Raw genomic sequence first — 13,159 nt, forward strand, 5'->3', positions numbered from 1 at the left:
TTCAGTCATTACATTTTCTTTACTACTTTACTTAAAAGGAGTGATGGCCTGGGGTCAATATCTACACTAATTCATGAATTGTGACTAATGGACTAGAAAATTAGGATCTTAGAATGCTTTAGACTGGAGAATTGGACAGGAAGCTCAGTCTTTCCTCTTCATTTCCACTACAATAAACAACTACAAAAACTCAGTGCCTTACAAAGCAAGTATTTATGTTCATGCTCAGGAGTCTGCAGATAAGCTCTGGCTCTGGTTTGTCTGATCTAGGCTGGGTTTGGCTGCACTTAACCTGAACTTGACTTGGAGTAGATTGATTAATGAAGTTGGCACTGAGAGACATGGACTAATTCTAGCTCATTCAGAATATAAATGGAAGCTTCAATTTCATGTGCCCAATCTGAGGTTGATAACTAATTCCAAATATTTCATGTTTCATAAGGATCTTTTCTGCCTCTCTAATGTACGTTCTTTTATCACTTAAGTTATTCAGTTATCATAATCTTGGGAAATATTTTTGTTTTAACACTGACTCCTCCGTAAATCCATAACATTTCTTAAAGATACTGGATTTGGAGAAAAGCCTTGTGACACTAGCCTTTGTAGGCTTTAGCTAAACATTTTCTTTAAGGTTATCTCTGACAAATCAGTGAATTGGTTTGCTATTATAAGTAGGTCAGTTTTGTGAAAAGTGATATTTTTGGAAGTGAATACATATAGGGAAAAAAGTTGTGTGCATGTGTGTGCACATGTGAAAAAAGTTGTGTGCATGTGTGTGCACATGTGTATGGGGTAGGGGGAGAAACAGAGAGAGAGAGGTTTATCAAGATAGCAATGCAATAAAAAAATAAATTGTTGATTATTATCAGTAAATGCTCAATTTTCCTGAGATTCCTTCTCCTGCCCAAAGTGATTCTAGTAAAGTTACCAACTACCAAGTAATCTGGGCTCCTGTATAACAGAGGATACACATGTGACCAGACTGCTCCAGGACTTTAACTAAACCAGAGATGCTTGGCAATGAAAGGTCTTTAGTTATGGTAAAAAAAGATGCAGTCCTCTAAAAAGTATGAATGACTTTTAAAAAATCACTGTAATTTCTAGAGTTGTATGATTTCTGCCTTTTTAAGGTCTGCTTTTATGTTTTTAAACTCTTTTTATCAGTTGCAAAAATGATCTTTTTCCTTGCTCTAACTTAAGGCTAAACACAATTCATTAGGATTCTTGGAAAAGCAGCTTGGATAGTTTGTCATGAATACAAATAAAACTATGCATATTTCTAAACATATAAAGTAAATATTTCATTATAACTATGAGTAAGGAAATTGTTAACTAATTGAGTTATAAATAATAGAATATTCAACTGTACTTAAAAATTAAAATTCAACATTTAATGATGTGTCAGAGAAGGCACATCCACCCCTTCCTGATGACAAGGCACCAAGGGCACTGAAAGGATAGCCATGTATTCTGTATCTAATGTCTACAGCAGAAGAAATTCATGTTGATAATTAAGTTAATCCCCTTTGTTTACCTAAGAATCAGTTAAAACATCTACCCCCATTCAATATAATTTAAGTGAGATGATGGTAAGAAGTTTTTTTGGAATAAAATTTGAAGAAATTTAATCAAAATCTCCTTTATCAGTTCTGTCATGATAGAGCACAATCCAATTTTCCCATCCATCCCTGGAAACACAAAATAAATTGATCTAGAATTCTGAAGTTCCTTGGGTTTAGAATGAGGTGAGGTGACAGAATGAATCATCTCATGTGCAAATATATATCTATAAATGCACCCAAGTTCTGCAAAAAGCATCGCCCCTGGCTTAACCTGGCCTAGAAGTCAACTCATAAAACAAGTTCCTGACAATCATTTACTGAACTATAGAAAAGGACCCACCATCAATGATGTTATCCCAATAGCAACCTACCTGCTGTTACCATGGTGATAAGAGGAGGATGTATTTGGGAGAACTGTGAATTATGTACATATGGTGAGTATTCAGCCCTTTCAATCTACGCCGGCAAACTCTATATTTTAATTGAAAAAATAAAACATACTAAAGTCAACTATGTATTAAATTGAATTAAAATCAATTTAATCCACATATTAAAAATGAAATATGCTTGAAACTGCAATATTTAAAACTACTTTTTGTTTAAATTATTTCTGGGAAGTCAGAAATTGAATAAATTAAAAAATTATTTTTTATAATAGCACAAAATTGAAAATCATAACAGTTCAGTTCAGTTCAGTCACACAATACTGCCCTACTCTTTGTGATCTCATGGACTGCAGCACACCAGGCTTCCCTGTCCATCACCAACTGCCAGAGCTTAATCAAACACATGTCCATTGAGTTGGTGATGCCGTCCAACCATCTCATCCTCTGTTGGCCCCTTCTCCACCTGCCTTCAATCATTCCCAGCATCAGGCTCTTTTCAAACGAGTAAGTTCTTCGCATCAGGTGGCCAAAGTATTGGAGTTTCAGCTTCAGTATCAGTCCTTCCGATGAGTATTCAGGACAGATTTCCTTTAGGATGGATTGGTTGGATCTGCTTGCAGTCCAAGGGCTTCTCAAGAGTCTTCTTGAACACCACAGTTCAAAAGCATCAATTCTTCAGTGCTCAGCTTTCTTTATAGTCCAACCCTCACATACATACATGACTCCTGGGAAAATCATAGCTTTGACTAGACAGACCTATGTTGGCAAAGTGATGTCTCTCCTTTTTAATATGCTGTCTAGGTTAGTCATAGCTTTTCTTCCAAGGAGGAAGCATCTTTTAATTTCATGGCTGCCCTGCCATAAGGGTGGTATCATCTGCATATCTGAGGTTATTAATATTTCTCCCAGCAATCTTGATTCCAGCTTGTGCTTCATTCAGCCTGGCATTTCACATGAGGTATTCTGTATATAAGTTAAATAAGCAGGGTGACAATATATAGACTTGACATCCTCCTTTCCCGATTTGGAACCAGCCTGTTTTTCCATGTTCAGTTCTAACTGTTGCTTCCTGATCTGCATACCAATTTCTCAGGAGGCAGCTCAGGTGGTCTGATATTCCCATCTATTTAAGAATTGTCTACAGTTTGTTGTGATCCACAGTCAAAGGCTTTGGCATAGTCAATAAAGCAGAAATAGATGTTTTTCTGGAACTCTCTTGCTTTTCCAATGATCCAACGGATGTTGGCAATTTGATCATACAGCAAAATACTAACATTAATTAAATATTCACATTTTTACTGTTGACCTAGAGAAAAAGAATTACGTAGATAAAATTTTAGTGGTAACAGAATTAGAATATCTATTCTCTTGGCCAAAAGTATGACCTCTGAAATAGTGAAAAAAAATGTTTTACATGTAAGGATAATTGTGGTTAATGACTATAAAATATGATAAAGTTTTCCACATAAGAAAATTCCTCATAGTATTATAATCAAGCATCTAGTTGAGTGGCTTCATAAACTTATTAAAGGCATATAAAACTCCAAACACTTTTGAAACCTGTTAACTGATGGCCTATCAGAGTGGGTTTCACAACTTCAGTATAATAACACTTATGAAATTCTTTACAACCAACTTTATATAGTATTCTCTTTGCATGTGTCTTATTAAATTCAGCCTATTATACAAGGTTTACTATCTACCATTCTTCAACACCCTTCAAACCCTTGGCTGGCACTCAAGGTGTAAGATTTTTCTATAAGTTATTCTGTCATGTTCTAATAATAAACAAATGCAATGCTTTATTTCTTCTTAATCTTGCTCCCAAATATTTCCACTCTGAATTTTGAAAACTATTCCACTACAGTCTCATCCTCTCACTTTAAATTTGTGGCCTTGTGGAAACAGGTTTCTTTGCAGAACATTCAATAGGAATTTACCATGTTCTTATACTGCTGCATAGGCAATAGCTGAGATTGGCATAGTCTTGGTTCCTCGGTGGCTTTTCCAAACCATTATTGATGATTTCTCACGTAAAAAATGTTTTACACTGCTTTTGGAGGCCTATGCCAGTTGGCTATACAACCAGTTACCTTTCCTCATGCTTTCATTCCTCATTCTTATTATTTTCCACTCTTCCACTGATAACTTTGCTACCAGCTTTTCTCATCTTACTACATTTAAGTCCTACTGTCATACTGAGTCAATACATGTCCATATAAAAAAGTACATGCAGCACTTCCAGTTCCTTGACCCAACATTCTGAATGACCATCATATTCGTTCCACCTGAAACACCCATCTCCATAGCCATATTCTAAACTTAGTCATTCCTCAAGATATTTTAACTTTAAGGTAATAATATACATATATGAATATGCTTGATATCTAGAAAAATTCCAAACTGTGTTTCTCCTAACTTTCTCCTACTTTATATGGGTAATACCAGCATGTGTCATCTTGATAAGAAAGGGAATCCCATTAAAAAAAAAATTGGGGTGGCAGAGAGGGACACATCATGCTGCTTTTGAGATCATAGATTCCTTACCAGGAATCCAACCCCTGGGTCCTAGGAAATGAAATCATGGAGTCCTGACCTTTGGACCACCAGAGAATTCCCCACAAATCCCCTGTTATAAATAAGCTGTCCCATCAGTGTCTGAAATTTGTGAGATGGCTTCCACACTGAACAGTCAGTGTCTCTGTGCAAACAGACTCTGTGCATGGGACAACAGATTGGTTTGCTAGTGATCCCCTGATGTCACTCTATCAGACCATTAATTTACTTTCTAATCTCAAAGGGTGGCAGTTACAGATCTATCTTCCATATGATCTGTACCCCCTCTTAATATTCCCTCTGTATTTTGCACTAAAGAGATTATGATAATGGAGAGACCATTTCCCAGACCCAGCCATATATCTGAGCCCTGTTTCATCCCTGATTTCCTTTATTCAGGGCAGACAATTCAGTGGTACTGCTACAGCATCCTGGACTAATCGATCTAATTGTGGAAAGAGATTAGGAGAACAAGGTTTTCTCTTTATTGGATAAGATCAACCAGCAGCCTTGGCTCAATGTGCATTTCTTTACATTTGTTTACTTCTCCTCATCCACTTTGCTATGACTAAAATATAGACCATCATTGCTTTTAAGATTACTACAGTAAATTCTTACATATTTAACTACTTCTAGGCTGTTCTGTGCGATTTCTAGGCCTTTGTGTTATGTTGAAGTTCTACCTGCCTTCTAGGAGCACTCACTCCTCTAAACTAAATACTTATATCATTACTGTCAAACGAGGATACCTATTCCCCTAGACTCATGCCTTAACTAACCTCTCTCCTATAGCTTCCCCCCCCATTACCTCAATCAGCCCCTTATCTGCACATGTACACAACAGGCAGTTACCTCATCCCAGCAGGCAACTAACCATTTGATGATTCCTTCTTCAACTGAAGCCCAAGAATACTGGAGTGGGTAGCCTATCCCTTCTTCAGTGGATCTTCATGACCCAGGAACTGAAGCGGGATCTCCTGCATTGCAGGCAGATTTTTTACCAGCTGAGCTACCAGGGAAGCCCCACATCCTCCTCAGGGCCCTTGAGTTTCCATGAAGGCAGGAGTATGTATGTCCTGTGCCCTGTTGTGTTACCATACCTGACAGTATCATAATAATTGCCTGTTTAAAGAATTAAAAAGTAAATGACCGAGTAAGCAAAAGTTTTGAACCATAAAATTGAAAATTCTATATAATTTCATTAAAGTTTTCAGTTACCATACAAGCACTCATAGTCCTTACTACAATCATAAGTAGGATATACAATTCCCAAAATACACATAAAAAGGGTAGCCATGCAGATCTGAATGGGAAGATGGTATAATTCTTCTATTACACTTAGTTCCATAATAAAAAAAAAAAAAACAAGCAAAAGGTCAATGGGGGGAATGGATTATATCATCAGGAACAATAGAAGTTACTTGAAATTCAATGTGAATGGGCTAATAAGGAATTAGCTAATCCTTTGTAGCATAAGATCCCCTGTGATGAATTATTTAAATTTTATTGCTTTAGGTGATCAGCTTAAGGAAATCTAATACCACTTTCTAAATACAACACTTCATTAATTAATAGTCATTCAAATGCTGTTGTGAATGAACCATTATGAAATTCTGTTTAAACAACCAGCTATTTAATTGATGCCCATTATCCTTTCCTTCCTCTACTCCTTCTGGATCATGTTGTATCACTACAACATGTTCCTAAATTCTGAGTATCTTTATGTCTAAAGGCTGTTAACCTAAAACATGTAAACATCCGCACATTCTGACTCATTTAAATTAAATGCTTTCCTTTGTTTTTCATCTCCAATCCCCAGCTTCTGACTTTTCTCATTTCTGTTGCTTTCTAAGATTCTTGGAAAAAAATTAATCCACATTTTCACATCTAGTATTATTGAGTCTCTACAGAAAATTAAACTCAGTCCATTTTCTCTTTTGTTATTTTCTTTATAATTAAATCTTCTTCTTTGCCACATATTTTACTACTTCTCTTAGTTTTTCTTTAACATCTCTAACAATTCTTTTTATTTTTTCCCATCTATCTCATGATAAATTCTTTCTCCAGCTATTATTTAAATACTGAGGTTTCCAGACTCCTGTTTTTGGTTTCCTGACCTTTCTATAAATCTCCACATTTCTCATGGCTTTAACTAGCATCCATGGGCAGTAGACAACAAAATCGTTATCTCTTCCTCTGCTTTTCATTTGTGCTTCAGACTTGTGCATTTACTCAAATTTATGAACACATTTACTTGACACATCCCTGTCAAGTTTATTGAATGAACTGAGCTTTGTAGGGAAAAAATTAGAAAGCAACTCGGTTTTTTCCCCTTTCCTTATCAAACACACTCTCTAATCTCATTCTTTCCTCTTCTATCAAGCATGGCCCATCAATTCTTTAGTCCTTTATGGTGCAAGGGTAAGCCTCAGTTTCAGTTATTTAAAAATCATTTCCTATCCAAAACTCCAACTGATCTGCTTGAGAGTTCTTTTCCTTCTACATCTCAGGCCTGCCACGGACAAGTGTAACACAGTGTGACACCCTCCTCTTCATTCTCTTAACACATTGGCTATCACACTCCCATATGAATCAGCATGAATCAACTGCATGGTGTATTAGAGAGGTTGCTGTATCTAAGTCTGAAAATTTCTCATTCAGTCAGTCTGATGAGGTCTAGGAGTGATTTCTAACTAGTTCCCTGATGGCACTGTTGATGATGCTTGTCAGGGACCATACTTAGAAAACCACTTCACTCCTCTCTCATATGCTGACTTTTATTGGGCTACTATGGCTGCAAGGTCTTCATAGTACTGTTCAGCTTCAGCTTCTTCAGCATTGTAGATGGGGGCATAGACTTGGATTACTGTGATATAGAATGGTTTGCCTTGGAAACGAACAGAGATCATTCTGTTGTTTTTGAGATTGCATCCAATTACTGCATTTCGGACTCACTGGCTGATTATGATGGCTACTCCATTTCTTCTAAGGGATTCTTGCCCACAGTAGTAGATATAATGGTCATCTGAGTTAAATTTACCCATTCCAGTCTATTTTTGTTCACCGATTTCAAAAATGTCAACGTTCACTCTTGCCATCACCTGTTTGACCACTTCCAATTTGCCTTGATTCATGGACCTAACATTTAAGGTTCCTATGCAATACTGCTCTTTACAGCATCAGACCTTGCTTCCATCACCAGTCACAACCACAACTGGGTGCTGTTTTTGCTTTGGCTCTGTTTCCTCATTCTTTCTGGAGTTATTTCTCCACTCATCTCCAGCAGCATATTGGGCACCTACCCACTTAGGGAGTTCATCTTTCAGTGTCCTATCTTTCTGCCATTTCATACTGCTCATGGGGTTCTCAAGGCAAGAATACTGAAGTGGTTTGCCATTCCCTTCGCCAGTGGACCACATTTTGGCAGAATTCTCCACCATGACCTGTCTGTTTTGGGTGGCCCTATATCACACAGCTTACTTCCATTGAGTTAGACAAGGCTGTGGTCCATGTGATCATATTGGTTAGTTTTCTGTGATTAAAAAAGGAAGAGAGTTCCAGAAAAACATCTATTTCTGCTTTACTGACTAAGCCAAAGGCTTTGAGTGTGAGGATCACAACAAACTGTGGAAAATTCTTAAACAGATGGGAAACCAGACCACCTGACCGGCCTCTTGAGAAATCTGTATGCAGGTCAGGAAACAACAGTTAGAACTGGACATGGAACAACAGACTTGTTCCAAATCAGGAAAGGAGTACATCAAGGCTGTATATTGTCACCTGCTTATTTAACTTATATGCAGAGTACATGATGAGAATTGCTGGGCTGGAAGAAACACAAGCTGGAATCAAGATTGCCGGGAGAAATATCAAGAACCTCAGATATGCAGATGACACCACCCTCATGGCAGAAAGTGAAGAAGAACTAAAGAGCCTCTTGATGAAAGTGAAAGAGGAGAGTCAAAAAGTTGGCTTAAAGCTCAACGTTCAGAAAACTAATATCATGGCATCTGGTCCCATCACTTCATGGCAAATAGATGGGGAAACAGTGGAAACAGTGTCAGATTTGATTTTTTTGGGCTCCAAAATCACTGCAGATGGTGATTGCAGCCATGAAATTAAAAGACACTTACTCCTTGGAAGGAAGGTTATGACCAACCTAGAGAGCATATTTAAAAGCAGAGACATAACTGTGCCAACAAAAGTCCATCTAGTCAAGGCTATGGTTTTTCCAGTGGTCATGTATGGATGTGAGAATTGGACTATAAAGAAAGCTGAGCACCAAAGAATTGGTGCTTTTGAACTGTGGTGTTGGAGAAGACTCTTGAGAGTCCCTTGGACTGCAAGAAGATCCAACCAGTCCATCCTAAAGGAGATCAGTCCTGGGTGTTCATTGGAAGGACTGATGTTGAAGCTGAAACTCCAATACTTCGGCTACCTCATGTGAAGAGTTGACTCACTGGAAAAGAACTTAATGCTGGGAAGGATTGGGGACAGGAGGAGAAGGGGACGACAGAGGATGAGATGGTTTGATGGCATCACCGACTCGATGGACATGGGTTTGGGTGGACTTAGGGAGTTAGTGATGGACAAGGAGGCCTGGTGTGCTGCGATTCATGGGGTTGCAAAGAGTCGGACACGACTGAGCGACTGAACTGAACTGAACTGAGGTGAACTGAATGGTCTACTGGTTTTCTCCACTTTCTTCAAAGTAAGTCTCAGTTTCACAATAAGGAATTCATGATCTGATCCACAGTCAGCTCCCAGTCTTCATTTGCTGACTGTATAGAGCTTCTCCATCTTTGGCTGCAAACAATATAATCAATCTGATTTTGCTGTCGACCATCTTGTGATGTCCATGTGTAGAGTCTTCTCTTGTGTTGTTGGAAGAGGGTGTTTGCTATGACCAGTGTATTCTCTTGGCAAAACTCTATTAGCCTTTGCCCTGCTTCATTCTGTACTCCAAGGCCAAATTTGCCTGTTATTTCAGGTGTTTCTTAACTTCCTACTTTTGCATTCCAGTCCCCTATAATGAAAAGGACATCTTTTTTGGGTGTTAGTTCTATAGGTCCTGTAGGTCTTCATAGAACTGTTCAACTTCAGCTTCTTCAGTGTTACTGGTTGGGGCATAGACTTGATTTATCGTGATATTGAACAGTTTGACTTGGAAACGAACAGAGATCATTCTGTCATTTTTGAGATTGCATCCAAGTACTGCATTTTGGTGCTTTTGTTGACTATGATGGCTACTCCATTTCTTTTAAGGGATTCCTGCACACAGTAGTAGATACAATGGTCAAATGAGTTAAATTCACCCATTCCAGTCCATCTTAGTTCACTGATTCTTATAATGTTGATGTTCACTCTTGTCATCTCCTGTAATGGTCAAATGAGTTAAATTCACCCATTACAGTCCATCTTAGTTCACTGATTCTTAGAATGTCGATGTTCACTCTTGTCATCTCCTGTTTGACCACTTCCAATTTGCCCTGATTCATGGACCTAACATTCCGGGTTCCTATGCAATATTGCTCTTTACAGCATCAAATCTTGTTTCTATCACCAGTCCCATTCACAACTGGGTGTTGTTTTTGCCTTGGCTCTATCCCTTCTTACTTTCTGTATTTCTCCACTGATCTCCAATAGCATATTGGGCACCTACTGACCTGGGGAGTTCATCTTTCAGTGTCCTATCTTTTTGCCTTTTCATACTGTTCATGGGGTCCTCAAGGCAAGAATACTGAAGTGGTTTGCCATTCCCTTCTCCAGTGGACCACATTTTGTCAGACCTCTCCACCATGACCCATCCATCTTGGGTGGCCCCACACGGCTTGGCTTAGTTTCATTGAGTTAGTCAAGGCTGTGCTCCATGTGATCAGACTGGCTAGTTGTCTGTGACTGTAGTTTCAGCCTGTCTTCCCCCTGATCCTCTCTCTCAATGCCTGCCATCTTGCCTGGGTTTCTCTTACCTTGGGCACGGGGTCTCTCTTTACGGCTGCTCTTTATTTTTAGGGGCTCCAAAATCACTGCAGATCGTGACTGCAGCTATGAAATTAAAAGATGCTTACTCCTTGGAAGGAAAGTTTTGACCAACCTAGATGGTATATTAAAAAGCAGAGACATTACTTTGCCAACAAATGTCCGTCTAGTCAAGGCTATGGTTTTTTCAGTAATCATGTATGGATGTGAAAGTTAGACTGTAAAGAAAGCTGAGCGATGAAGAATCGATGCTTTTTGACTATGGAGGCGTCCACAGTTGAGAGCTGAAGAATTGATGCCTTTGAACTGTGGTGTTGGAGGAGACTTGAGAGTCACTTGGACTGCAAAGAGATCCAACCAGTCCATCCTAAGGGAAAACAGTCCTGAGTGTTCGTTGGAACGACTGATGTTGTAGCTGAAACTCCAATATTTTGGCCACCTTATGTGAAGAACTGACTCATTGGAAAAGACCCTGATGTTGGGAAATATTGAAGGCGGGAGAAGGGGATGACAGAGGATTAGATGGTTGGATGGCATCACCATCTCTATGGACACGAGTTTGTGTAAACTCCACGAGTTGGTGATAGACAGGGAGGCCTGGCGTGCTGCAGTCCATGGGGTTGCAAAGAGTTGGACACGACTGAGTGACTGAACTGAACTGAACTCAATTGATGGTTGCAGGAGAGATAAGAGATAGCAAAGACCTCACTAGGTTGGCAAACTCATAATTTCATTTCAGTGCCATCAGGGTGACAAAGGAATAACTTTTGACTTTCTCTTATGGGATTTCTGTGAGTTCCTCAGAAACCCTCCCAATGGAACTTGTACCTGTAACCCTCTTCCCATTCATCTATTCCCTTTTACCGATTCCTCCTCAGGCCGTGGTCTACACATACTCATCCTTCTGATAGAAATCACCTACCTCTTTTAGGACTGTTGCTTTTATGGTGACCCTAGGCCAATCACCTTCCAAAATCTCATCAGGTCCTAACATACTCATTTGCAATACTTCCAGAAGAAATGTAGCTTCCTTGATCACAGTCCTCTCCTGCATTGTTTTGATGGTTGAAACATAATTAATCAAAGTGTTTTTACCTTTTGACTTCTCATAGAGGAGAAAGATACCAGCCTTCAATATCCCTGAGTCTTCAGAAGTCTCATATCAATCTCTCCAAACTATTTCCTGACCTGAGGTGACAGAGATGCATTTTATGTTCTTCCTCCAAAAGGTAGGGAGAGCAAATGTCACATCACTCCAACAATCATTCCCCCAAAGTTACCACACCCTTTCCTGTACAACTATAGATATTATGATAAAAATTTAGAGAACATCATGGCATAAAGAAAGTAGTGGGAAACTGTACTGGGGATGTATAACCACCAAGTACTATCACAGTCATCCGAAACTCAGAAGGCTAACACAGAACCTACTTTTCTTCCCCTCAGACCTGCTGGCCCTCCTAAGTTCTTTACCTTTAACAAAAGCCTATAACACATTCAGTCACTTAAGAAAAAAAAAATTATCCTAGGCCCCTCACATTCCTTGTCAGTGTTGTTGTTCAGTCTCTAAGTCATGTCTAACTCTTTGCCACCCTATGAACTGTAGCAAGCCAGGGTTCCCTGTCCTTCAACTCACTACAAATGATCAATATGTCCTCAAAAAACACAGCCAGACATTTATTCTGGATGCAAAGGGAAGTGAATTGGATCTGAGGGCATTAGATTTATAAACATCCACATCTCTTAGACAAAGGTAATCTCTTTTAACGTGACAGAGATAGGGGGTGATAATGAAGAAGAAGAGAAGGGAGACTTTTTTGCCCCTCATAATGTGTTATTATGTTACTTATTGTCTACATAGTTCCAGTCATACTATTCCTTCTTTGTGGGAAGTCTCTTCCTTTAAATGGTTGGAACCTCGGGGCGGGGGGGGGGGAGTTGATTAAAAGTTTATTAAATGTTAGAAATAATGGAATAAAAAAAGTGATTATTTCTTCTGTTATTATTACATCAAGGGTTGGCAGATTCTCAGTATTTATTTCAAAGAAGTGTGCTTGTGTGTCTGGTGACCTAGAAATGTTTTTTAAAGTATCCTCAAATTTTTCTTATGCATGCTTCAGCCTGGAAAAAAACTGTTAACAAGGCCCCAAAAATTAGAGATATATAGTGTCTGTGTGTTAAGTGTATGTGCAGGTGATGTCCTGTATCTGCAATTGTATATGTGTGTGTGTTCAATTATATATGGGCTTGTGTGTGTGATGTCTTGGTGTGCTTGATATTGGGAAGGACTGCTGGTTGGTAACCATCCCTTACTTTTTGAATGAAATTACATAAAAGAATACCCCAGAAATGTACTCTTATTCTTGAATTTTCATTCAGGTAAATTTTAGAAATTATATCCACTCAATAATGCATTTCCTACTTTTTATATTTTGAAAAATCAATACTTTTACATCTACATTATCTTTTATGGATGTATTACATTTCTTTAAGCATCTTAAACATAGGCACCTATGTTATACAAAGACAGCTGTTTTATCATAATAGCACTTAAAATAGATTTTGAATTCAGGTTTATTTTTCTCATATTGTTTTAAAAGGTTTTTATAAAGCAGACATATAATGGTATGGTTTTCTCTTGTCAAAATATCAAAGTAGAAAATATTAAAAAGAAAC

At 38.4% G+C, this 13,159-nt stretch overlaps 1 long non-coding RNA gene across 1 annotated transcript in view; it reads right to left on the bottom strand.

Moving 5' to 3' along the window:
* Window positions 1-268: 268 nt before the first annotated feature.
* The window catches only part of LOC145547178 (uncharacterized), a 29,879-nt gene continuing 16,988 nt past the window's right edge, over window positions 269-13,159 (bottom strand). The window contains exons 2-4 of the long non-coding RNA XR_014083626.1: window positions 11,579-11,671; window positions 5,379-5,626; window positions 269-3,254 (exon numbers count right to left, since the gene is read on the bottom strand). This is a non-coding gene — a long non-coding RNA (uncharacterized LOC145547178). The remainder of the gene's footprint in view (window positions 3,255-5,378; window positions 5,627-11,578; window positions 11,672-13,159) is intronic.

This window comes from Giraffa tippelskirchi, chromosome 1 (assembly GCF_054371585.1).
Source record: "Giraffa tippelskirchi isolate mGirTip1 chromosome 1, T2T-mGirTip1v1.2.pri, whole genome shotgun sequence".
In the NCBI taxonomy this organism is placed as follows: domain Eukaryota; kingdom Metazoa; phylum Chordata; class Mammalia; order Artiodactyla; family Giraffidae; genus Giraffa; species Giraffa tippelskirchi.